At 47.9% G+C, this 13,613-nt stretch overlaps 1 protein-coding gene across 3 annotated transcripts in view; it reads right to left on the minus strand.

Annotated features, from left to right (window-relative positions):
- Positions 1-13,613, minus strand: part of LOC119395845 (mucin-12-like) — a 167,778-nt gene that overhangs the window by 78,654 nt on the left and 75,511 nt on the right. The window lies entirely within an intron of this gene.

Here is a 13,613-nt window from a genome sequence, read left to right on the forward strand (position 1 = left end):
GAGAAAACTAATTCGCATGCTCCTTGCCGAATAACATGTGACGATCATACAGCACATTTTATTGCGATAGCAATTATATGGACAGTCTCGGCTGGAAAATGTCCGTCCCCGTCGCCGTCATGCACCGTATATGTATATGTATATATATATAAAAGCCCCAAAGAAAAATAATTCAGAACAATGCTTCCGAAGCGCGGAATCGAACCAGGGACCTCTTTGCTCCGCAGCGAGTGGCGCTAGCCACTACGCCACGGAACGCAGGTCCTCCGCATAGCTAACGGCGAGCGTTATATACACACCCTTTGCCGCTGGACGGACTCAGAGATGACCGGCGCTCATAAGCGTTTCTTCATTACCAGCGAGATGGCGCTAGGAGCGCGACGAGCGCATTTAAAAGTCGTCGGCGAGCTCGCTCGCTTCTTCTTATATTTGCGCAAGGAGAACCTTGGCCTTCCGCTGTCTGCTCGCGCGGTTTTCTTGTGGTGAGGGCAAGAGGGATGTTTCAAGCTTTACCGTGATGTCCGCGCTCATGTTACGGAGCGCCGCTAAACGACGCCGCTAAACGAACAAACAGAAGATGAGCGCGAACTATCAAGTGTCACAGCTCGACACTTGAAGCACGCTAGTTTGCTTCGCTGCTTCGGCCGCCTTTGTAACAGGAGCGCTGTTCAAACTGAGAGTATCCATTGGCGAGCCTCACTTCGTATAGCATTAGTTTCTTGCTATCGCATTCATTGCTTCGCCCTTGCGGCGAAACTGTGACTTTTTTTTTATATTTCCACGTTCATGTGATTCATGCCCTAATGAATATACGAGGACACCATGTGAAACCTCGTTGTTTCTGCGCGTCACAGTACCCGCCGTGGTAGACAAGTTATGGGCTGATACGTTTTGAGAGCGCGTGTTCCATTACGGACCCCAGCGGAAGCATTTAGATGGGAGTAAAATGCGAACACCCCTGTGCTATTAAATATAGGGGCACACTAGAGAACTCCGTGCGGTAATTAATTCGAAGTCCTCCATAACCTGCACTCCTCGCAATCACATCTTGTTATTGGCACGGAAGAGCCCCATGAAATCTTTTTTTTAAAATACATTGCATGCGGTATGGCCTATCAAGTAGCAGGTAAAAATCTTTCTAGGAGACCAGGCACGGGAAAGTCTCGTTCAGTGAATTTACGACGCCGTCGACGAGGGAATAAGCGTCGATCTTCCCGAAATTGCTTAGTTCGCTGCCACGCTATTGGCCTCGAGATCTTGGAGTGGCGCCCTCTCGCGTGTGACGTCAGAGCGAGGACTCCGCTCTCAACCGCGCTGCAGCAGCCGCTGCTCCTCTATGCGGATCGTCTGCTTCAAGCGGGAACTTTGTCGAACGAACAGCCTCGGAACGGTCAACTAACGCCTGCAGCGAATGTTTTCGAGTGTAATCTTGAACTTGTTTTAGTTGCGGCCCAATCGACAGGGCCAAGAAATCCCCCGGATGGTCGACGAGTGCGCCGATGCCACCGGCCGCATTGCTGGTTAGAAAGTGAAACTGTGTGTTCTCGCTCGTTATCTTGTTTCCGCCTTACGGTACTTATTAGTTTGGGTGTTTCTTTCGATATTTCAGTAAGCGTGCCGTTCTCCAGCATCTACAAGCATGTAGATAAAGTTTGCGAAAGCTAGCGGTGCCTAATGGAGGGTGAGGCAGTGTACGACGCAGGCCACGTTGTTGAATGCGCGGTCGAGGCCGTCAACGGAGATCGCATCACCGCCGCTGCTTTCGTCCTGCAAACAAGTGCGCAAGTGCCGCCTTGTTGCACACCCCCCTGCCGATGCCCATGATTGCAGTTTTTCCCGTAATGTTGGTTCAGTGAGAACGATATTACGTCGTAGTTCCTATTAATACCGCACAGGGCCGTCGCATGGGTATTAGAATATAAAAAATAGTTAATCGCTGATTATACCACGCACAGGGCCACAGAGATTAACGTGGCAAAGGCAAGCTGAGTGCAGTTTCACGCCACGCAGCCTAACGAAAAGCTGAAAGAACTCCGCTTTTAAAAAAGCGTCTGCACTGCCTCAGATGAAAACTTTTGGAGAATGTGCACTAAACAGTGGCAACAGGTTTCGCTTATGACATTATGATAAGCAGTCCGCTAGGCGCGCGCTTGCCTTCATAAGTAAAATACGTATGTACGCCACCCAAATGCAGCTGTAGTCTCAGATATCCTGCGCCGCTCAGCTGAGCTCACGAGGCGCGCTTTCCTGCGAGGCGATTCGGAGGCCGCGTCGTCGGCTCTTTGTCTAGGGGCCTTCGCGGCAGGTTGTGGGACGGCACCACACCTGGTGTAAGTCGCCTATCCTTATAGCCTGAGTGCAATAAACGCTTTAAGTATTGGCGGGGCGCTTAAACACGGTCACAAGCTTACGTAAGAGTGGCGGTAGCAGAAGTCACTGTCCGCGACGTGCTTGCTGCACACAGTCGATGAAGGCGTGGGGCGCTAAAGCTTCCCATTCAGAGCTTGCGATGCACTTCTTCTTCAGGTTTGGGTCCTTAGGGTAGTTGTGAAAGCTAACGCCTTTTTCACGAGCGTACGAAGTACACTGAGGCACAGAGCAGTACTTCACCATTGCGCAGCACTCGCCGCGGTGACAAGCGGCCGCAGATCTAAAGAACAAAGAGTTGTAGTTCTAAATGAACGTTAAAAGCAGTCCCATGGTTGTTCGAACAGCGTCAGTAGCCACCATACCCAAGATAACCAATTGAACTGCTGTTTTGTCGAGATTTATCACAACGGTGGTTTCAACACGTCGCCGGGCCTAGCTAGCAGACGAAAGCGCGCGAATCCCCGCTCTGACGTCATACAGGCGCCGTTCGCCGCGCCGCCATCGGTCGCACACCAGGCCAATACGCCCTCCCGTAATTTCCACAGGTGAAATCATCCGCGTTTTTATAGTAACGCGCTACCAGGGACAATTTCGCTTGTCTCTTGGAAGATCTTCTTCTGAGTCAAAGGTTTCACTTCCTGTAATGTGGTTCGGTGTAGCAGTACAAAGAAGACATTGCAAACCCTGAAGTAAACGTAATCAGTAATAGACATATCGTTAAGTAAACCGAAAACCGCTTTGTCGTAATAAAGTGTTTTTGTAAAGGTATGGCTTCGAACTGGCAGGTAAAGCAAGTTTAATATGAACCACTGCTTCGCCCATAAATAAAAACGTTAGACATTCATGGTTAACAAAACGTGACCGTCCACTCGAGCAGAACATCGCAGAAAGAACGTCATGTAGTGAGCATGCATTCCCAACTCCTCGCCATTCTTTTTTGTTTGTATGTACTTGTGTGTTGTAATTACCTACTTATGTCTTACTTAAAGCCATAGCAATGCTTAATACAAACAAACAGGTGCACCTCGGGTGAAATACCTTATATTTGTTTTAGGACTGTCTCCTTTCGCGGTCCAAACACTACATATTTTAATACAAACTGACAGACAGTTACCGCCAAGAGAGACAACGCAGTAATCTGTCACTAATCGCTCATCAGCAGGAATACATCAACTGCGCTGGAGTTTGCTAGGAGCCATTAAAAAATGGTAACACGCCAATGAAAGCAGGTGCTTACATCGCGTCATTTGTGAAATGAAGCTGCCTTTGTGAGGACAACCGTATCGCGTGATAATATAATAGACGCTGGAAACTTTGCGAGCAGTAGATTGTCTCCGCACGTTCGTTTGGCAAGCGAACGACATTCGCTAGCCCACATGCAATCAAATGACATTTCTATATTTAAATGATAAGTTGGAAGATTATCTCGACCATCTGACAGTGATGAATGTAAACAGAAACCGACGCATCGCTACCAAATGGAAAGGCTCGGGGTACGTATACCGTCGATCCTTCTCTTGATTGGTCTTTCTTAGTCCGCACTACACAGGGGGGTGACTGTCGTAATAATGGTACGGGGTAGCTATGGTCATCCATGTCTTCATATGCACGTGCACGTTCGCAGTTTATTCTCATACGTGAGAATTATAAATATTTTATTTTCGCCTTGTCGCTATTGATGCACCACCAATCGTGCTAGACGCGACTGCGGCTGAGAGGCGGCTTCGGTCTTTTACCGCAATGTGCGTGTGAATGTGTTTTTTTTTCTTGTTTGTTTGTTTACGATGCCGAAATCGTGGTTCACGTATTCAGGCGTTCGGTCAACAAACAACGCCGCGGAGAACGAGTCTATAAACATACCGGTGCCTCGTAGCGGTGCACGGATCGCCGATCGTGACCAAACAACACGAGGCTAAAGGTCAGGCCGAACGTACACAGCGTCCACGCCCGCTGGGCAAGTGCCCCTACCGGCTCCACAAGCGGTGAAGCCAAGGTGCTGCCGCTCAGTAAGCCAAAGTTAGCAGCAAATTACTCCCACTGAACGGGAACTAAAGACACGGAGCACCTCGAAACAGTTGCATACAAAGCGTTTCGGGTACAGCATGTGGCATTTGATCATTATGCGTCGGGACTACACGATGCTGCTTTCACAGCTGTATAGCAATGTGTGCCAAGCAGTTTGGACTACAAGAAACGTTATAATGATGGGAGCTCTGGGTTGTTGAGCCTTTCCACTAGAAATATATAAAAAAAAATTGGCCATAACGTTATTGCACCGAGAATGTAATTAAGATAATATCCCCATAGTGAGCCATACAAAAACAGAGGAAAGAAACAAGAGGAAAGTGTACAGTTTAAAATAACAATAGCCTAACAAGCAGCATGATACAACATAAATACAAAATGTCTTTCTTTTTTTTTAGTTCGTTGTAAACTCAAGAAGAAGTAAAGAAAGTGCAACAATGGAAAGAACGCGGTGGCTATACAAAATGTACTTTCACGTCAGCTGCCCCAACAGCAGACAACAACAACGCATGTTCTTCTCGCTTTATGGGCGAGTTCGCTACTTCCCACTCCCTTTTCACCGTAAATGCGCAATTTGTCTTCGTAACAGCAGTGTTTACCACAATCGCTATCTACTCGATTAGAAACAACCACGGGCTTCAGCAATCTCGGTGGCTAAGTCTCCGCCTAACAGGTTTTTTTCAGGGGCTAAAATATGCAAACGCCCGCAATTCCGTGTCGCCACGTCGCGCTCGTTCTCTCCGCTAAAACGACATCCTTTCGATCATATCGCCCCCTGTAGCCTCTCTTTACCGCCGAACGGAGCCGTGAAAGACTCGCAATTAGGCTTAGGCGAGGCGCCCACGGGCCTTGGCCTTGTTTGGGTCTGCGAATTCAAGTGCGGCGCACCGATTACCGCAGGACCCTGCACCACAGGTAGACCCGGTCCGATCCACTACAATTTATTCTCGCGATATTCCGAAGAAGGAATGCGAGGATGGGGTGAGGGGTAATGAAGAAGGGCAGCAAATGAGGGGAAGGCTATCCCCCCCCTTGCAAAGCACATTGACTCTCTAATGAGAGTGGATGAGTGTGCCCGGTCATGAGCCCCTTTCACGACGCTGCTCCGCAAACCGCAAGCACACGCGTACTCGTATATGCCCGAAGATGAGCACCGTCGCACTGCTTTGCCCAAATACCGCGGTCTTCTAGGACGTTACCACGTAATGCGTAGGTCGCTTTCTGCGATGCGATGGGGCGTACAGATATTCAGTTTTGTGCGTCTAATCAGCGATCAATCTTGCAGCCTCTCGACGTCACTTTCTTCCATAAGATGATAGGTGTGTGTGTAAAGGCCTCGCTGCGTTTAGAACGCCCTTGCGAGGTGGAAAATTTCTAGCATGAACCCCGAGGCCCGTCAGTATGCGCGTTGCAGCATTGATCACGTTTGGTTCGGGGCGAGGTAACCTCATTCCTGACGCATTCCTGAAGCATGCCGCCAACGGCGACAACACGTGGTCAATGATGGTGGGCTTTAAGAAGCACAGCTTAACACTGTACTCGGTACGGCTTGGCGCTACAGAATATGGGCCATCTTTCATCGGGGCGCTGTTCCCCATGTGCCTCATTCCATTGATTAAATGTAAAACGAAATAAATACCATCATTCTGGCACGCACCATACACTAGGAGTTGAAGGGCCCGCAAATCACCAAAAGGAAACATATTAGCCTCAGAGCACTGCAGCAGTGCCCGTGTTTTAACATTACGTTTTCAGCCTCTTGCGATATGCGTGATGCAATATTTATTTCTCTTCTTATATACATCAGCATTCTAACGTAACTTTAATTTCTTAAATCGCCATAACCCATGCAGAAGCAGAACGGACAAAAACCTACTTCGGATCTCTTACGCCGAATTAGTTCTTGGTTCAGACAACGTAGGTTTCGGGGACGCGAGCGAGCTTACAATCGCCAGTCTGAGTTTTATTAAGAAGGGCAAAGATCATTTTTCCAAACTTGCTCGCATATACCAACGCAACTGCTAGTGCCAGTGAGGTCAGTACCCAGTCCATGCAGTACTGCAGTTGCAGTACGTTGTCGTATGCGTATGCCGAGTTCAGTGTTGCTGGGCTTAACCCTGTATGCAAAAACCAAAGAAAGAAAGAAAGAACGAAAAGAAAGAAAGAAAGAAAGAAAGAAAGAAAGAAAGAAAGAAAGAAAGAAAGAAAGAAAGAAAGAAAGAAAGAAAGAAAGAAAGAAAGAAAGAAAGAAAGAAAGAAAGAAAGAAAGAAAGAAAGAAAGAAAGAAATCCGCTGGTCCATGATTCATGCCTCTGACGTCCTGCACTGACCGGCAAGGACGTCTTTGAAAACAGCGAGTGAACCCTGCGTTCCGTCCTTGCCTCTATAAACGCCGCGCGATTAGGTGTGGAAGGAATTGAGAAAGAACCGGATCAAGAACGAAGCGCGTTTCATTCTCCGGGTTGTTAACTTTAAGCGATTTTGCAGCCTTTCTTTCCTCGACTCATAGCCACGTGCGGCATTGCACAGCGACATTGGTGACCACAAGAGCGAGGAAGAGATGTTGTTTCGCGCGCTTAATATTCCGCGCACGACTTTAAATGCAATCACTCGGGCGATGATTGCAGCGACCACAATCTTGGCTCGCGGTTCCGGCTGCTGGTGACGCCGAGATCTCGGCATTTGCTAGTTACGCTTTTTTTTTTTTTTTCACTTGGATGTAGAATATGTAAGGTGGGCGGCGTTAGAGCCGGATATCCCAAAATAATGAAATTGATACACACGAAACAAATAACCTAGAAAAGGGGAAGAAAGGCACTGATTAATACCACTACGCAACCATACGGTCACAAACGAGCAAAAAAAAAACATGTTTGTGGCTCAGCCCTGAAGATAATAAGTGGTCACTTGTAACACCGCTGATGAGGTCAATAATTGTATCTTCTTCGTGCACTTCAAGGCAAGGTTATCATCAGATTGTTGCGCTTACAAATAAACGCAATGTACTAAATACAAACAGTAATGTTGGTTATAAACAGTCTATCACGATGTGTCCGCTAAAGTACCACGAAGAATCACTGCTTTTGTGGGCATGGCCGCTGTCCGAGCATTCTGCAAAATGTGAGAGGTCGTCTACTGAGAGCAACGTGACTTTCGGTTGCATTCAAGGCGGTACATTTTTCCGCATCTAGTGATCACCGGCTACCCGCCACTTCTGACCCGCCACTTCTGACCCGCAGTTTGCGAGATCGAATCCCGGCCGCGCCGGGTGCATTTTCCATGGAGGCGAAAGTGCTCGAAGCCCGTGTACTTACATTGACGTGCACGTTAAAGAACACCAGATGGTCAACATTTCCGGAGCCCTTCACTACGGCGCCTCTCATAATCAAATCTTGGTTTTGGGAGGTTAAACCCCAACAATTATTATATGAGCACTGGCTCATACGACAACCCATGGGCACAAATGCAACATCGTGGAATTCTTCAATAAAAGGCCGAAAGAGGCCCCACCAGTAGATCCCGAATTAAGGGTCTCAATAGCCAGGGTCCTCAACGTCTAGCCGTAAAGTATTTGGTGTGGCAGTTCACTGGGCGTATTTATTTTTGCTTGACTGAGGTGATTAACAAGGCAGCCTGAGTAATAATCGCAGTATATGTGGAATTCATTTGTAGGGCAGCTAAATATATTTAAATGTCGAAAATGTGTACCACCGATATAGCACGCTTAAGTTGATGTAATCAAAAGCGAGAACAGTGTGTTTAACGGTTTACTATCCCAAATTTTGAATAAGTGAAACGAGAATAAGAACAAAGGGTAAAGAAATGGTAACTGTAAGCCTATATGCGAACGCTCGGAAGCTGATACAGAATAAAAAATAGGCTATGCAGACTTGAACACACAACCCGATACTTCTTTCTTGTACAAAAATAAAAAAAAAATGACATTTATATTACGAATCAACAGAAACCCTTCACATATGAAAAATGTAAACTCTATTGCTGAAATTAGATTGGCATATATAAACCTTGTTGAACACACGAAGAGTAAGCGTCAGAGTGAGCGGAATTTCCGCGAGCCGCAACATATTTCAGCACAAACTTTAGGTCAAGGCACTACCCTGAACTTTCTATGCTGCCATCCATGCTTAGAACTGTACCTTAAGTGAGCTCGGCGAGTTTTGAAAATCGGGCTCGCACAAGAGCAAAGCCTACACGCATAGAAAAATACTCAACAATTTTCGACCTCACAATGGTGTAAAAGTTCGGTGCCTTGGGCACGAAATTAAAGCAAGGGTAATCGTGCCTTCGTTTTTGCTCCGATAATAACAGTTTTTTTTTTCTAGTTACACAGCATATAAGAAAGAAAAGAAGATGGCCTTTCAAGGGCTTGTTTTTCTTTGTGAGACACAATATTAATGAGAACTAACAGACAATATTGCCAAGGAAAGTATAGGGGATGTTATTTGTAGTAATTCGGATATAAATGTGAAGAAAGTAAAGTGGGCGAAAAGATAACTTGCCGCCGTCGGTGTCTTTCAGAAAACCATCAGTCATTTCCCTGGTTTGACGACAGCAGATGCGATATCTCTGGACTTATGGGATCAGAGATAACGAGAATAACCGCGACAACGATAACATGACAATGGCAAGATGAGACCAGATCGACGACTTTGCGACTTTGGCTTGATTTCTGAGAAGTCAGAAGCTCAGGATTCTATAAAAGGTCATAAAAAAGGATATCAAGCTCTCACCCTCCACACTTGAGCGTTCATTTGTTTAAATAGAACCCGATATAACCGCTGTATGCAAACACGCAGAGTGTGCGTTTGCACCCAGCGGCAATAGTTTAGGCATCAGGTGGCACGTAGCGAAATGACCCGAAATATGTCACCTAAACACTGGAGGGAACTCCCGTATTAGCTCCTGCTGCAGTTCACATCATGCTCAAACACCAAATGTTTGCTCAGAATACAATTCGCTTCTTGTCTTGGCACGCTCGTGCGGCAAGAGCCGTTTCCATCACTTCTGCACCAACAGACGCTAACCAAATGCTGCGGTCTAACTACTCGGTTGCCCTTGCTGTTTACGACACAGTCGCCGTTTCACACGGGACAGGAACAAGCTCCTGTCCAGCAGTGGCAGCGCCGTGGGTCGGGCGGTCCCTTTTCAAGTGTCGCCGTCCTTGTCCTTGACGAGATCGGCGGCGTGCCTGCGGGCCAACGTCGCGCCTGACCACGCGCACGCCCGGTACATAATAGGGCTGCCATTAAGGGCTCGCCAGACCGCTCCGTTCCGCGAACGGGAGCACGGGCCCCCCCGGGGCATCGAACGAGACCCACTCGGTCGACGTCACCGGCGTCTGCACCGGGCAGATATGTAACGTCCAGGAGCCGTGCTTGTGCGTGGGAAGAATTGAACAGGAGACGACTGAGTCACCCGATTTGTAGGAAGAGAGAGAGCGCGGCCATCGATTGTTCAATGGCCAGGTTGCTCGCGCTTTTATGCAATCGGTCTGGCCTGGCGAAGAGACGAAAGCCGCTGCACGCTATCTCTACAAGGTGCGCACTGGTTGAATTGAAGGCACGATATATCCGCCGCTTTGTTTGTGACTTGTTGCGTGCAACCGCATAAACCCTTCCGGCATCATTTTCTAGGTCAGCATTGGGCGAACATTTTCAATATCCAAATCTCCTCAGACTCAGTACACAACAACCTGCGCGCGGTTCCTAACGGTGCCAATATGCCAATGGTTCTCCCATCTTCTCACGCGATTTCGAACCGCACGAAGTAATCACGGACCGAGTGCCTCTGTAAGCTTGTCGCTCTGGCGTGTCTGAGTGCCGGTTGCTTCTGCCGTGACTTTCAGCGCTGGCTGTTTTCTAAACATTTTTCATTATTGTAACACACGCAGGCATCTCAGGGTTAACGTGCCGCTCTGTCAGTTCTCAAAATCTGTCATGTGATTGCAATATTCAGCAGATCTGAGCAACTGGTACAATGCAGACGCAATCCTTCATCGTGTGTCCTCTAGGTGAGCCAGCAGGATGTCCGACTTGTTAATGTCCGTGCCATTCCTTGTTAACCTCTATTTCCGAGCCTGTATTGGGTCAAGTTCATTTAGTATAAGTTATCTACAATGCCCGCTCTAATAGCCATTGCCCATGTTGTTGAGTTTTCCATCATAGATGCTACTGCGTCATTGCAGTCGTTTTTTTGTACTTTGTAACATTTTCTAAAATATGCATGCAGTCATGCATTCAAAATGCTTAAGTTCTTTTTTTTTTCTCGTACGAGCAATTGGGTATTAAAAGTAAAACAAACACGCAAGTGTCATTAGTACACGAAGAATGCCCACGCAATACTTACCAGTAGTATCACTTATGTATTGCAAACCTTCCTAAACATGTGGCGTTATGGCCTCCACTGACGTCATGGTGTTGATCACAGAGATAAAGGTGATAATGACAGGTAGCGTACGACAGAGAACCAGCTACGCGATTTGCCACGCATTTGCGATCGGCTATCCTTGAGCAATCGGGTGGGCAATAGCGATGACGTGTGGACACATCTACTGGAACTGTGGTAATTTGTTTAGTAACGACATGGCCTGCAAACGTGAAACAGTTCCGCAGGCAGCGTGTGCTGCACCTCGACTGACCACGGGAACCTGGAGCCGGGGGAGACCCTGCCAACGCCCTTTCGGTGAACAGTTTGCGAGATCAACTATCGGAACTGTGTCTCTGAGATGTGACGTACACGCCGCGTTAAAAACCTCAGAGACAGGCATAGAGAGCGCGGAAATGTAATTGTGCTCCTGTACTGCAACGGGAAATACTGCAAGCGTTAATGTTTTTGAACCTCTTTGGTCAAGGATGAAAGAAGATAACAAGTCCACTTCACGCTCCCTTCATGCCCGGCAAGTCTAAGTTGATGAGATGAAGACATTTTTTGTACACAATTGTCTAGTGGGTAGGTTCAGTGTATAACATAAAAATAAATGCGATACCCTATATTCATTTCCAGCACAGAAGCTTTAAACTGCAGTACGCGCTTTGCGAGGAACGTCAGACAGACGCCGCTTTTTTTTTTTTTTTTTTTGTAAACTGGTGACTGCTCTGCAAACTTGGTAGTTGGTTCACCCCGCCGGCACAGCGAGTCATACGATCCCTCGACCAATCTGTCGTCATGCGAAAATTGTAATTGTGCTCATCACTTCACGAGCACTGCGTAGTGTAGTCACGCGCTTATTCAATTCATCTTGCACTGCAGCCTGCTTGGCTACCTCCTCTTGTATAATCATTCTGTCATCAAAGCAAGCACGGCGCCCAAATAACCATTAAAAAAAGCAGAGAGGCGATGCCTTTCTGCGCGCGTTTCCCTCTAAATATAAGAGAGAGAGAGATGAAAAAAGGAAGGCCGGGAGGTTAACCAGATATTAGCATCTGGTTTGCTACCCAGCACTGGGGAGGGGAAATAGGGGCAAGAAAGAGGGTCTAGAGAGAGAGAGGGGAAAAAAGAGGAGAAAAAAAACGCACGTACACACACAAGATAAAAAAAAAACACACAGGGACGAAGTTCTTCTTACAATCGTTCAAAAAGGCCGGTAGATCGCAAGAAGCGCAGTAGCGCTTGCATGGCCTTCTTCTGTGACGTTGCGTCTTGTCGATGGCGTAGAATTCTTTCTTCCGACAAAGGTCGGTCGTCCAACTTGTTCAGCACGTTGCAATGATATAGTCGCTGTGCATTGTACAGTGGGCAGTCGCAAAAAATATGTCTAATTGTTTCTGCGTTTCCACAGTGGTCACAGGCTGCGGTGTCGGCCATCCCAATGCGGAAAGCATAGGCGTTGGTAAACGCAACGCCCAACCACAGCCTACACAAAAGGGTCGCGTCTGCTCGGCGAAGTCTTGATGGGACTTGAAGACTTAATGTAGGGTCAAATGAATGCAGTCGATCATGTCTGAAGTGTGGCTCATTCCATTGTGACGTGGTGCGTTGGCGAGCATGCAAACGAAGCTTCCGTGCAGCGTCGGTCCTAGAAAGCGGTAGTAGTAGTTTATGGTCTTCTGCGTGGGCTGTAAGGGCAGTATGAGGTAATAAGGTGAAATCGACTGCGAACAGGCGAAAAGCTGAACGATGAATACGGGCACTAACGGCAGTCCCGCTTGTTACCGTCACGATGCGCGTTCTAGAATGGCGTTGAATAGCTGTGACCCCGAGCGCCAGACAATGGCTAGAAACGCGTCCTTCACGAACTCATCATCCCGTCCCGTCGCTTTTCCTTTCCGAAAGAGGTGTGCGGCGTGACAGAGGGGCTCCGCCACTGTGTTGGCGTCTTCTTTGCGCCAATCACAACCGCTCACTCACAGAGCGTTCGCATGGAAGGTTCTTTCTTTCTTTCTTTCTTTCTTTCTTTCTTTCTTTCTTTCTTTCTTTCTTTCTTTCTTTCTTTCTTTCTTTCTTTCTTTCTTTCTTTCTCTTTCTTTCTTTCTTTCTTTCTTTCTTTCTTTCATATTATCGCGTGTCTGTGCACCGGAAGCCGGCTCCGAGCGCTACCAGCCAGCACTGGTCCTCACGCGCGGTCTTCTTCGTGAGCTGCGTGCGTTGCCGGCGAGTTTGCCGGCCAATTAGGCCTCGCTGCGACAAAGGCGCGCCACGGCACGGTCGCTCTCTGCCGTGACGTATACAACGCTGCGGGGCCCGTTGTCCCGCGTAGCGCAACGCGTGCGCACGTTGTCATTGTTCGCGCATCGACCGGCAAACATGCATGTGTGCCCACTGCACAGCGTCCGCCGAGCATGGAAACACGCTCGCCCCGACAACCTTACGACCGGCTGGACGCTGTTGAGCAACGCATTATTGAATGTGACAATGCTCAGCACATGCATGGGCTATCGACACGAATGCCTTCCGGGGCGTAATGCTGAACGTTACGTCGCAGTGACGAAGCTGTGGCGAGCTCCAAGCTATAGCTTGGCCTTTGTGGATTACGGTGTGCGTGAGACTGTGCCATAATCTCTGGACTGAATGCGCCATATGGCACATAACATGTGCGACATTAGCCAGCTTAGTAGTTGGTGAGATCGGGTAAAGGACATCATATAATGGTGCAGGTGGGGTCATTTCCAAGGGGTCTTCAGTCACAGGATCACCACAAGGTCCAAATGCAGCTGATCCAGCTCCAAAAGGAATTAGTTGTCCATAGCAGTGAAGCATGA

Source organism: Rhipicephalus sanguineus, chromosome 6, assembly GCF_013339695.2.
Source record: "Rhipicephalus sanguineus isolate Rsan-2018 chromosome 6, BIME_Rsan_1.4, whole genome shotgun sequence".
Taxonomy (NCBI): domain Eukaryota; kingdom Metazoa; phylum Arthropoda; class Arachnida; order Ixodida; family Ixodidae; genus Rhipicephalus; species Rhipicephalus sanguineus.